Below are 12,589 nucleotides of genomic sequence, written 5' to 3'. Positions count from 1 at the left end.
AGATGAGGAGACTTTTTGCTTTCTATAACTTCCGGCACATTTTTTTTTGTTACGATTGCGGCATTTTTAACTTATGATTCTACTGATACCTAAGTCTGCTAATATCCAGTATAAATGTGCAAAGAAAGGAATATTTTGTGAAATCTAAGAATATGCATCAATTTAAGTTCTTCTCAAATCAACGTTACCAGAAACTATGGCAACTGTAGCGTTAACACCTAGAGGCACTGCAAAATCCCGTAGACTCTGCGATTTTGTGAGAAATCGATTTTTAATACGATTCTGATCACATCGATGCATCTATGTTTGTGCATGCAGGAAAACCTTTTCCAAACGATGTTCTTTTGAAAGCAGTTTTTATCACCGCAGCAGGGCTACGGTTGTAAATCAAACCACCACAAATGTTCCTGACGAAAAGAGGCGTAGCAGTTGTGGAGGGTGAAGAATGCTGCGAATTTTTTTTTGCTTCTGCAGCAGTCAATCATTTCTGGAATATATAAGTTAAAATGTATGACTTGAAGACTACCTCGAATTAAATTCTCAGCCTATTTTTCAAAAAGTGATGAGGAGTCAAGTCATTTACATTCTTCATGAGAGATCTTGAACTAGAATAGTGGTTTGAGACTTTTCGGTTCGGAAAGGATTCATGTAACTACGCATATATAAGTAAATTAAATAAATAAATAATAATATTGTTTGAAAAGAGTGACTCATTTTGCAAACGGAGAAAGAACACTTCTATTTCTAAGAAAATTTTGCGACTCTATGAAATTCTATAAAACAGTGTTCGTAAACATTTTTTTTGCATCCGGAAGCTTCTCCTAGAAAACTGGTTTTCCAAGGTTCGAACTGTGACAGCCGAAGGTGGTTATTTCCGTTAGTTTTTATCATAATTTTCAGGAATCGTAAACGTACCATAAATCACTGCAAATGCAATGTTACTCGTCTATCATGGAAATACCCCAACAATCCTCCAAAAAAAAAGGATAAAAAAAACAGAAATCTTCGGACTTTACTCTAGAATACTTCAGGTTTTTTGCGAATCTGAACGTAACAATGCTGCCGAGTAGATACATAATTCAATTAACACGGACCTAAAACATAAAATATAGTGATGGAGCATTCGAGCAGAAATGTATTGATCATACATGTGGGCGTTGCATTTTTTCTTCACTGGTGTGTCTGAAAAATAAAACACTTCCATGTTATTCTCTGTCCTTTTTGATATTTCTCTAGCATCATGACAATCGACAAAGTGCACTTACGTTTCTCCTTTTTCCACTTTCTCGATCTCTTTATGTAACGGAATCGTGGACTGATCTTAGGATTCCAAGACTGGTCCTGTGTTACCGTATACACTATTTCGAGTGTTGTCGGTGTCGACATCATTGTCGTTGTGGGCACACTAGTCTCTAGCTGTATTTATGTACGTCGGTCAGATGGATTTCTTTCAAGGATGAATAGAAATCCTTGGACATGTTCCATGTCATTCTATCTCAACGGTACCTAAAACGACTTCATTTCGATTGATTTCACTTTTTTTATGTCACAAAATCTATGCAATTGGATGTTTATTCAGTTGCATACATACTCGTTGTTAAATATCAGGCATTTTCCTTTCGAGTGCCATTTTTAGCAAAGGGAGAGAATCCCGGAGAGAAGAATCTAACAGTTCCTTTTTGTTTTCTTGATCAGAATTATGAAAGCGCTCTCGCAAATGAGGACAGAGAAATTTGAAAAGCCCAACTCCTTGAATCCTGGACGATGCATACCCACCTGACCCCTTCATCCCCTACCCGGTCACCCCTGAATTCTGAGGATAATTCTGCATCGCTCGATGAAACATTCAAAACCAAGAGAATGTTTTCATCCGTGGCGATGATCCAGAATGACCACCGAAATACGGTCATGACCGGAAAACTCGGTATACTTCAAGGTTCAAGCTTCACCAACCTCAATTTTGATCGCCTGCCTTTTTTCTAGCAGTTCGTTCTTTTTCTGATACTAGTTTTGTGATGTGAAAAAATACTTTTCATTTTTACTAATGTGCTTCAGTTTCTGACTTATGCAGCAAATCCAACGGTTTTGTTTTGCCCAAAAGAGTTGATTAAAGTTTTTTCATTGCACATTCCATGGCCCACGTTAACAATGGTGGACTAACAGAGGACTTTTTTGACGGCTGATCTTCCTTACTTCACTGGAATTCACAGTATTACCTCAACCCTCTTGTGAGGTAAACATTCACCAAAATCACTGGATAAACATCTTGCAGGCTGAAATGTTTCACAGCAATTTTTCCTCCGGTTATTAACTCGGAGCTATGTACCCCCGGGTTCTGTTCGTCACCGTCATATCGCGCTCTCGACTATTTGCTTATTTGCACTTTTTGCAACTTTTTCCCTTTTTCCTCAAAAAAAAAAAAAATCGCTTATTCTCGATGCTTCTTCTTTAATCACTGCCTACTGCTTCTTTATTCATGGTCAATTCAACTTTTTTCCTTTTTCCTCTGAAAACTCAATGTCCACTTGGTATTTCAGTCTTTCTTTCTGGCATCTTCATCGCTGGAGATTTCTTTAAACGAACTTTTTTGCCTATAAGTAACGCTATTTTAAATTGGGCACAGATCGGGAACTCTCTTGCTGACCACAAAGAGGCTCCAAAAAATTATCTCAAGAAGTTATTGCCAGTAGATTGCCAATCTTAAAATTCCTTTATTTAAACAGAGACAATAGAGAATTCTCTGCTTCGGAAACCTGTTACTTTCTCGAATCTTCTACGCCAGGGTGGTGTGGTCCGACGTCACTGCAGAAGTCCTGAGGGGTTTTGACCACCGGGTTTTTCTACTGTTTGTAAAAAGGTAAGAAATTGCGCCTTCACCATTTCCTCGTGGTGGGTAAGTATATGTAGTTATAAAACGAACTCTTCCTCTTTTCTTGAAGAGCCATCAAACAGAACTTGGTGTGGACTAAATGCTGGAATACTCTTCCTGACCTCTCGGCAAGAAGAGGTTCTTCGTCTTCCCGGTCGCCTAATCCACCAGACGGAGCTAGGGCTTTGTGAAACCGGTCGCTACCCCTTAAACTCGCACCCGTCGGACAATATCTTGGCACTCATTGACAAAGAATATGCGCGACGGTTGAGGTCATCGATGAAGAGGTGGGCGTCGGAGCATCGATTCACTATGAAACATGTTTAGTTACCGTCGTTTTATTCGGATGCAATGGGACTAATGGGGACGGATGGTGCGACAGCTCCTACTATCTTCTCTCGAACAAGTTTTTCGAAATCCCACAGTTTCTGCATCAAAGCGGCTACTAGCTAGATGGCCTTCTTTTTTCGGTGGGGTGACGTTTTCCTTGTCGTCAGTGACACCCAGACTGTGCCAGTTGTCCATTCGTTTACCCGACGTTGATGGTTATGAATTTCTCCAAATTTGTGCGCCAAGCAGGAGTGTGTAGATCACATCACTCAGTCGTCAACGCCGTCTTAAATGAGGTCGTAGTACAGGAAAGCACTGAAATCCCTCATAGTTCCAGGTGCTCACTGTAATCTGTTTTGTATCAGTTGCCCGTTTCCATCCCAACCATGACGGATTACCTGTTTTTTTTTCGAATCGTCATCAAGATTTCTTCTACTTGTCGATGTTTTACGGGTGGGTCTACATACGTTACATCTACAGTGGATCTTGGCATAGTTATTTGGGAATAACTATGGCAAGATCAACTGTGTAGTGGTCCCTGTGCTCTCGTTTGTGCCTTTGTCGTTTCTCTATCGTATACTCGTCCCTAAGGATCAAACGGTCCCGGTGGAATGGTCATTTGAAGAGGACAACTGGTGTGTTCATGTTTGACTTTTTCTTTTTTTGCTACAACATCAGCAAGTGCTTTAATCTTCTCTTCACGTATTCAAATGCTCGAAATTAATGGTTCATACTTGAGGTAGGCGAATTTTCGGCTTCTTTTCCTGTTATCTGAGCATCCTGTGGACCATCTTCTGTATTTTACTTCGGGAACTTCCCCATTCCTGTTGAAATTATGGAGTCAACTGATAAATTGTTCTCTTCCATTGCGAAAATGTGCGGAATATTACCTGTTAAGGAAAAAACACGTAAAGAGAGGTGCATTTTTTGTCAGTTGTCCGCTGCACACGATAGGTTTATTCATGATTCGTCTATTGATTTCATTGCATACATGCGTTAAGGCCTGTTTTGCCTATATCCAGGTTAGTATTGTGACAGTTGTCCTCCCTCTGCACCACTTTCGGAAATGTTTTTTCTGCGCTTTGACCAGGCGAGTTCCTGTAATCTTCGCGACGTTGATTTGAAGCTTTTTTATGGTTATTTACAATCGCTCTGTGCCGTCCAAGCTAAGTTATTGGGGGATTGTGCGATCCTACAGCTTTTTCTCCGTTTTTTCTTTCTAACAACGGCTAAGTTCTAATAAAATTCTAAAAAAAGCTTCTATCTCTTTTCTTTTGGGGGCAGTATAATGAAAGGAACGAGTATCTAGCAAAGGTAGCTCTCCCTGTCTCCCTGATCGCGGTAATCCTTGGAATGGGTGTGTCGATGTGAATCAGCGGAGAACACAAAACCAGCCACTACCCTGGGCCCTTTCCGTTAGTTTCTCGTCACAGTTCCGTAGCCAACTGAGATAAGAGCGCTTAGATAAATTTGGTTAGATTTTTGTCGTTAATCGGTTGAAAATTACATTCGTTCAAAAGTCGCTTTGATTAGACAGCTTATTTGTTGGAAAAGCTAACATACGAAACTTTGCACTGTAAGTTAAACTATAGAGGCGAAATAAAAGCAATTTACAAAAAATTCTCCCAGAAAACAAATCCACAAGTCAAGTTTCGGACAGAAACCTTAAGAAAGTGCTTTAAAATGCAGCAATCTAGTTCAACAATTTATTGTTGGCGCCAATCACATGGAAACACAAGTTGCTTCGCTCACTTCGCTTTCCTAAAGTTCTCGAACCTTCTTCTTCTCGAGTTCGTGTTGAATTCATTCGAGAAGATCTTCCATTAACGCAGGCTCAAAAGTGTTTGACCTCTAAGTTGCGTGCGATCGAAGTTTTTGCCAATTTGTGCTAATTACCAGTATCATCACCCATGATGCCCTAGTGGCCCGGAATCAATGGTCTGTATGTGCTCCGAAAAAAAAGGAGGATTCTGATTTTGAAGATACCACATTTTCAAGACGACCTGCGGAGTTTGTAGCAGATTTGCTGTTGCCTGTTGTTTTTGTGAAGAGCGTTAGATATCTGTTCGTTTATTTATTTATTACGCTCAGCGCTCAGCTCAGAGGCATGCAACAAGGGCAGACAGGAACAAATCGAGTAAGTATGTAGTGAAAAAACAGAAAGGAAAAGAAACAAAGAGAATACAGTAAGCACGGATTAGCTCTGTGTACGATTCTGACCCAGGTAGCTTGGAAATATATAGCGTGTATGAAATTACCCAATGCAGAAGTCACCGCCAGTGCTGTAGCTGCAAAACCAAATTAACGTAACTTTCTGGAAAACTTTAGCAAATTTGGCCGCCTTCGAGATTACGTCGCTTTTCAAAAGTCGAGTTTTGTCATATTCATCATCGTTCATGTAAATTTACGTGCTTTTGCTTATTTTACTTTCATTTTACAGGTGATGGATGAACTAATTTTCTACACCTAATTTCTTAGTTTCTGATTGATGTTGATAATTGATATAGTTGATGAATTGATTAATGAATTGATATAGTTCTTCAAACGTGGCGGCCAACAGCGACCAGTTGAGATGGATGGATGGTCCGTAGAAAAGGTATAAACGCATCGATGCTCTAGAAAAAAAAGAGCATTAATAGGGAATGATGAAATCATCGTTAAGCGGGTGAATTGCAACGCATAGCAATCGATCGATGTGATTTTCCATCAATTGGTGGTGTTTTGATCTAGATCTCCCATTCGATGATGAAGACATGTCTGAGTCCTTTTTCTCACTTAACACTCACTTGACTTCCCGATCGAAATCCTATTCCTGAACAGCCGATGCGTTTCATCTTTAAATCTGATACTACTTCCGCTACCCTTATAGATTTGTATTCACTGAACTACTAATACGCTGGTTTCTCGTTTGCTATGTAGGAGAAGCCCTTAGATGAGGTATTCAAGATGTATTTGAAGTGCTAAATTTAAACTTGTTTTTTTTACTAGTTCTTAGCAACAGTTTTGATATAAGAATTTGAACCCGGGTGCAATTGCTCAAACAGTTGCGTTAGATCATGTTTACGAGGAATATACATTGATTCCTTTGATTTTTTTTCCTGGATTTTTGAACTCATTTGAAACATCTTGCTGATTTCCATGTCAAAGCTGCGTCACCCTTGTTATGTAGCCAATTCGAAAATGACATATTCATAGTCGATGGGGATTAATATTGACAGGAAAGCTGTGCTTTTTTTTGCATCCCATACAATGTTCCGATTTCGTAAAACCAGAACCAAATGAACCAGAAGGCGGAATGCTGAAAGCATGTATAGTTCGACTACAATCTTGCTTCTGCTCAAAAAAGTAGCGCCCGATATTCTATTTCTCTCATTTTGAACTGTGATGTGCTAGTTCTCTCTGAGATCCCTAGGTAAGCAGCAAATACTCCTGGGAAGCTGCTCGATCCCTGAAAGTTCCTGAGCATCGCATGCCAAATCTCGTTTCATACAGTGGATAGCATTCGTTCTATCTAATGCCAGAAAAGTATGTAGTCGGCCTACCAACCAGCTCCCTGAATGCTGTTATCCTGCGAACATTCCAGCTAAAACATGCTTTTCTGTGCTGAGTTTTTACTGAGTCAGAACTTTCGTAAATGTGCGGCAGTACACTCTCGAAGATGCCCACTTACTTTAACTACCAAAAAACAGAGTAATATCGTGCGAACAATAGCAAATGAGAAGATGATAATCCGATCGCTTGATTTTTCCGAAGAACTGAACGATTCCTAAAGCGCCTGAGTGAATGCATGCTTCCCAAAGATTCTTAGTTTGTTTACATCATGCAAGGACTAAAGCTTAGGCACTGAGGAAATTGGAACATTGCCAAACATAAGTGAATACATCTGGAGATGGGTAAATGGCTTGTAGTCGATCCATACTCCTTCTTAGTGTTTTTCCAACGATTCTGGTAGCCGAATAATGGGCATAATCCTTTTATAGCAGTTTATGTGTTCAGTTTTCTTTTCTCGACGAGGCCACGCCATGGTTGTTTGAGGTTGAAATTTGAGGGAATGGAAGATAAAAAGCAATAATTTTCGATTCCTGCACCCCACACCTTGCCTTGCCATTCCTTTTCTGTGTTCGGACAACAAACTGTTGTTCAATGGTCGAGTTCTTCTCAAAGCTACGAGAAAGTTGGAGATTGATAGCTGCCAGGTCAGGAACTCTATCTCAATTTTTACTGTAGCACTGTAACTTCTGGAGAGAAGCAGGTTCCGTTGATGAGAAGGTGCCATTTTATTAAATTAATTACATCTTTGACGAGAAAAGTTGCAGTCATCGAGAGGACGATACTACTTTTAAGTTCCCATAAATTTGTGTACGAAGGTATTACAAAGGTTTTTAACCGCGAACTTCAATTGAGCATACACTAACTCAAGCGAAACTGGATTAGTCGTAGCAGAAACCACTAAAATCAAAGTATTTTTCACTACCGGCACACACGTTTGTTTGTACGGCCGCATGAAAATGTTTGTATAGTTCTAGAGATTATAGACTCATTGAAGATCGCTCTGACTTTTGACGCACTTCTTCGGAAGAATTTTATCGAGATACTCATAGCAATGGTAGTCGATGAGGGAAAGATTCGCTGATAATGGTAATCAGCACCAGCTTCGTGTAGATTATGGAAGGTCGCTTCTCTGGCGGGGATTGTTACACAAAGTGATTGGACTTCTTCTGCCGATAAGTTGTGGATATTTTAGAATTGACGGTAGAATTCGACAATTTGCTGAAAGTGTTTGTGCGACACAATTGTTTCCCAGAATTCAGGAAACAGTGATCAGTGAGAGCGGCTGAAGACCACAAAACAGGCAGCTCGATCTTCTTTTGATGCTGTGCTCCTCCGTCGTGGTCTAACTGCGTACTGAACAATTCGTCGTCAGTTGTCGTTGAGAATCTTCTCTTCTGTTGTTCTTTCAAGACTTGATCAAGGAAGGATCTTTTCGTCAGCGTGAAATAAAAGACACTTTAGATTAGCGTACTTGATTTTCATCCAACGGATGCGTGACTCGCCTGCAAGCCTTCCTTGACTTCCCAACCTGGAAGCGAATGGTTGAAAATCGCACGGTTCAGAAGCGAGCTCTCGATCAGTAGCAGTGCGCAGATCCGCTTCGAAGCAAACCCCTCAATTAGCTACTGCTGTCCATCTCCTATTTATGGTCGACCACTACGCTTACTCTCGGAATTTTCAGCGATCCCGTCATCTCTATGAAACTTTGCGAACCACCATTGCGCACTACGTTCACTGGTGGTTCCCGAAAATTTAGTTGATACTGCGACCGCTGTCTCCTCTTCGTCCGCATTTGAACTAGAGCGGCAAAATCGGTCGCATTTATGCTTTATACTTGCTTCATTCAGTTCACAGTGAAAAAGTAAAATCTTTTTTAGACTAAAACTGAAAGGATAAAACGAAAACACTCCCCGAAGTGACATGTGACCGCAAAGAATTTTCCTGATAATATGAGATTAGAAGCTGAGAAATTTGAAAAGAACTTCGGCAACTTTGTACATAACATAATATTCTATTAATTCGTAATTTGGACACCGCTGTTCCAACTTTCAAACCTAAATTTTTCTCAAACACTTCAAAGAGAAGATTTTTGACATGAATTCACCTCTAATTAATCACTACATACTCAAAGCAGATTGAGTCTGCTTGCCAAAAATTTTGAGATTTAGAGAAAAAACAAGTTATCGGAACTCGGAAAAAAATGTTTGGATGTCTATGCAGTGAAGTTCTACATTTGGAAGAACTATCTAGGGGTTTTTGATTGAAGAAACTCCTGGTCCGGCACTTTTTCATGCTGTTTTAGCATTTTTTTAGTGATTTTGTTTTGAAATAACCAAGTCTGCGAGTAATTCGAGTACTTGGTAACTTTATGAATAACTCTATCGTTGGTTAGCATTTTATCAAGGCGATGATAAAAACAAAAATTCCATCTCACTTTCTTCTAGTTCTTCTTCTAGCGCCAATCAGAAAATTTGTGGTTACACCTTGTGTTTGTGTTTCTCATGGGTAACGAACGATTCGACGCTGTAACAGCCGTGTTTCTGTAACTCAAAGAATGGATGGAATCCAGACACCTTGGGATTTATCCTTTTCTTTCCATAGCACCGTGGAAAAGTTCGATCCCCTTCCTTCCTGTTGAAAGTGCTGACAGCATGATACCTGCTATTTGATTGTGTACCTATGTAAAAGTTAACAGTAGCATAAGAAGCACCGAATTTATGGTTATCCATGTTATGATTATTATTATGATGTTATTATGATTGTTTACTTTTTTTTTTCTGCACTCTGTTTAGTGATATTGATTAGAACTGTATTCGAGCAGTGAATAAGTCTTGCGTATGTTTTAATAAAAAAATAAAAAAAGCAAAAAAAAATCAAAAAGGGAATCATTAATTAGATTTTATTTTTCTTTTCACTTTTTACTATTTTTTAAAATTAAAGGAAATAATGTGATCGGATTTTATTTTCTTAAAGGCATCACTCCACGAATCTGAGGTGGTTCAGATTTCAGGTGGTGTATTCGTATACAGGATGGGAGACTATGGAGAGAGGGGTGATTCCGTCCATTTCTTCCTAATTCCCGTAAAAAACGCCCGGGAAGATGCGGCGCCGCACAAGGCTGGCGCGCTATTTTCTACAGGGAACTCGCCTGTAGAAAATAGTGCGCCAGAACGCCTGAAGCTGTATCTTCCGGGCCGTTTTTTACGGCAATTAGGAAGAAATGGACGGAATCACCCCCTTTCCATATTCTCCCATCCCGTATACGAATACTCCACCTGAAATCTGCACTACCTCAGATTCGTGGGGTGATGCGTTTAAGTACATATTTAATTTATCCAGAGTTGCTGCAACTATGTATTTGCTGAACTATCGTTATAAAGGGTGGAAAATTAAGGGTGGGGTGGGAATCTAATGCTCCGGTTTTTTTATGGGAATGCACTCTATCGAGAGACAGCACGCTTTGATATTACTACATTATTGTTATTAACTCGTAACGCTTGCTGTCATTCGCTAAACCTTTCACTTCTCAGCAATTGAAGCACCAAGAATTAAAATAGTTCAAAACTAAAGTCAAAGTGTTCAAAATACCTCAGTTTTTCAATTTAAAAAACTTCTAAAAGCTTGAGAATATATTGATTCTGTGGCTGCCATTTTTGCTGTACGGTAATATGTTGCTTATGTTAAGAATATTTCTGTCCCTATTTGTCTATTATATATTTTATTTAAAATATTACGTTAGTGCCAATAAATTCAACAGCTAAAAATCAGCAGCGTTATTCTGATCATACAGGATAAATAACCTTATTTCACAGAAAAACAACTGTAATCAATTATGCTCTTCATATGACAGGTGGACAGAAAATGTCTACATCTCAAGGATTTTTTCAAGGATTCGGTTGGGTCAAGGAAAGAGCTCTGCTTTTTACTTGCATCCTCATGTCCTCATCTTGGTCACAAAAACATGCTCTTTGTCCTAACAATGGAGAAGTTTACTTTTTGCAACACCAATCTGTACAAATTTATTTGTTCCTTGCGAAGGTGTGGAGACTAATTTGAGAGAAAAACACTGGAAATGGTCTCGGTTAATGCCCATACTCATTATACGGATTTAGCAACGGAGAGGGTTATTAGAACGAGCGCAAGAGGTGACGGGGCTAACCCCGTTCAAATCCGCTCAACTCGAGATTGTTAACCTCAATGCGCGAGCGTTTCTGATAGCCGCGCCCACTGCGTAACCATAAAACATCTACCGTTTCTTATCTATACTGACATGATACTCCACATTTTTAGGACATCGATCGGTCCTGTAAGCCGCACCGACTCAACAATTCGAAGAGTTATGCGTGACCGTGCCATCTCTTCTCTCTCGAGAAATAGCTATTGACTGACCCTTTGTTTTACCTGCCATATTCGTTGCGAAAATATTTAAATGGTCTTGTCAGGGTTCGAGAGAAAAAACCGATCTTTCGCGCAACCTGCTTAACGATCCGCACCTACGACGCGCACATCCATCCGTGCTGTGCAGAACGTGCAATTATGCGCAACTAATCATTGATGCTGTAAAAAGAAAGCGCCGCCCATCTTTGACACCACCCAACTATCCATTAGCCGACTAGTCTTCTTCTTAGGATTATTTCAGTAACACGTTCTAGTTGGATTGTATGTACGATCCGTGCAACTCCCATTTCAAAAGAGATTTATTTTCAAACGATAGCAATTTGTAAGATCGTCCGCGATGATGTGCCAGTGTAGAAGTTTCCGATAATTTTTTGGCATCTGCTCATTTTGAGCATATTGTTTGGAGCTCCAACATTAGATTTCAGATTTTCGACATCCGATATGTGCACTAATCCAATTATTTCGATGCGTCATAAAATGTAGGTATACTGCGATTTTCTTCTTTGAATTTCCTTCGATGTTTTTGCACACTTCTTTGAGATTTTTGTACCGCATTTTTTCTTTGAGAAATAGGTTTCCTACTGGAAGCAAAGTATGCATATCTATATGTAAGAGAATAATCTTCAAATATCGTTTCAAGATGCGTTTCGTGGAGTTGTACTTGTGAATATCAGTTCTCTCCTTTAACTCTTACAATAAAAAGCGTTTTGTGGTTTAGGTTTGTTTGACGAACCCCGTCCATTAAAGGCAACACTCCACGAATCTGAGGTGGTACGGATTTCAGGTGGAGTATTCGTATACGGGATGGGAGACTATGGATAGGGGGGTGATTCCGTCCATTTCTTCCTAATTGCTGTAAAAAACGGCCCGGAAGATACGGCTTCAGGCGTTCTGGCGCACTATTTCCTACAAGGAGTTCGACTGGAGCGCGCCAGCCTCATGCGGCGCCGCATCTTCCGGTCGTTTTTAACGGCTATTAGGAAGAAATGGACGGAATCACCCTCCTATTCATAATCTACTATCCCTTATAAGAATACTGAAAACCACCTGAAATCTGCACCACCTCAGATTCGTGGAATGATGCCTTTAACTCTAAAGTCATTGAGTAACTAGTTCGGGATAAAACTCACAAAAGATGACTGGACTTGCTCATGAGCCCTGTAAAGCATTTCTTTCTTTATTATTGCTGTTATTGTTATCACATGATTATTATTATTAATGTTATTTTTGTTATTTCAATCGATTCTTCTTCCCGGCACATCATGATCGATAAAAAAACAAAAAATGGGTATTTTCACGGAAGCGCACTGATCATCACCTACGTCTACTCTCGCATTGGGATTTTTTTATGCTTTTTTCACTCGCTGGGTCATTGCATTTGGGTCGTTAAAGTAGATAAGTGCCGAATACCCCGTTCTTTGGAACATCGCGCGGAAACGT

This window comes from Necator americanus, chromosome I (genome assembly GCF_031761385.1).
Source record: "Necator americanus strain Aroian chromosome I, whole genome shotgun sequence".
Taxonomy (NCBI): domain Eukaryota; kingdom Metazoa; phylum Nematoda; class Chromadorea; order Rhabditida; family Ancylostomatidae; genus Necator; species Necator americanus.
This window is presented reverse-complemented; position numbering follows the sequence as displayed.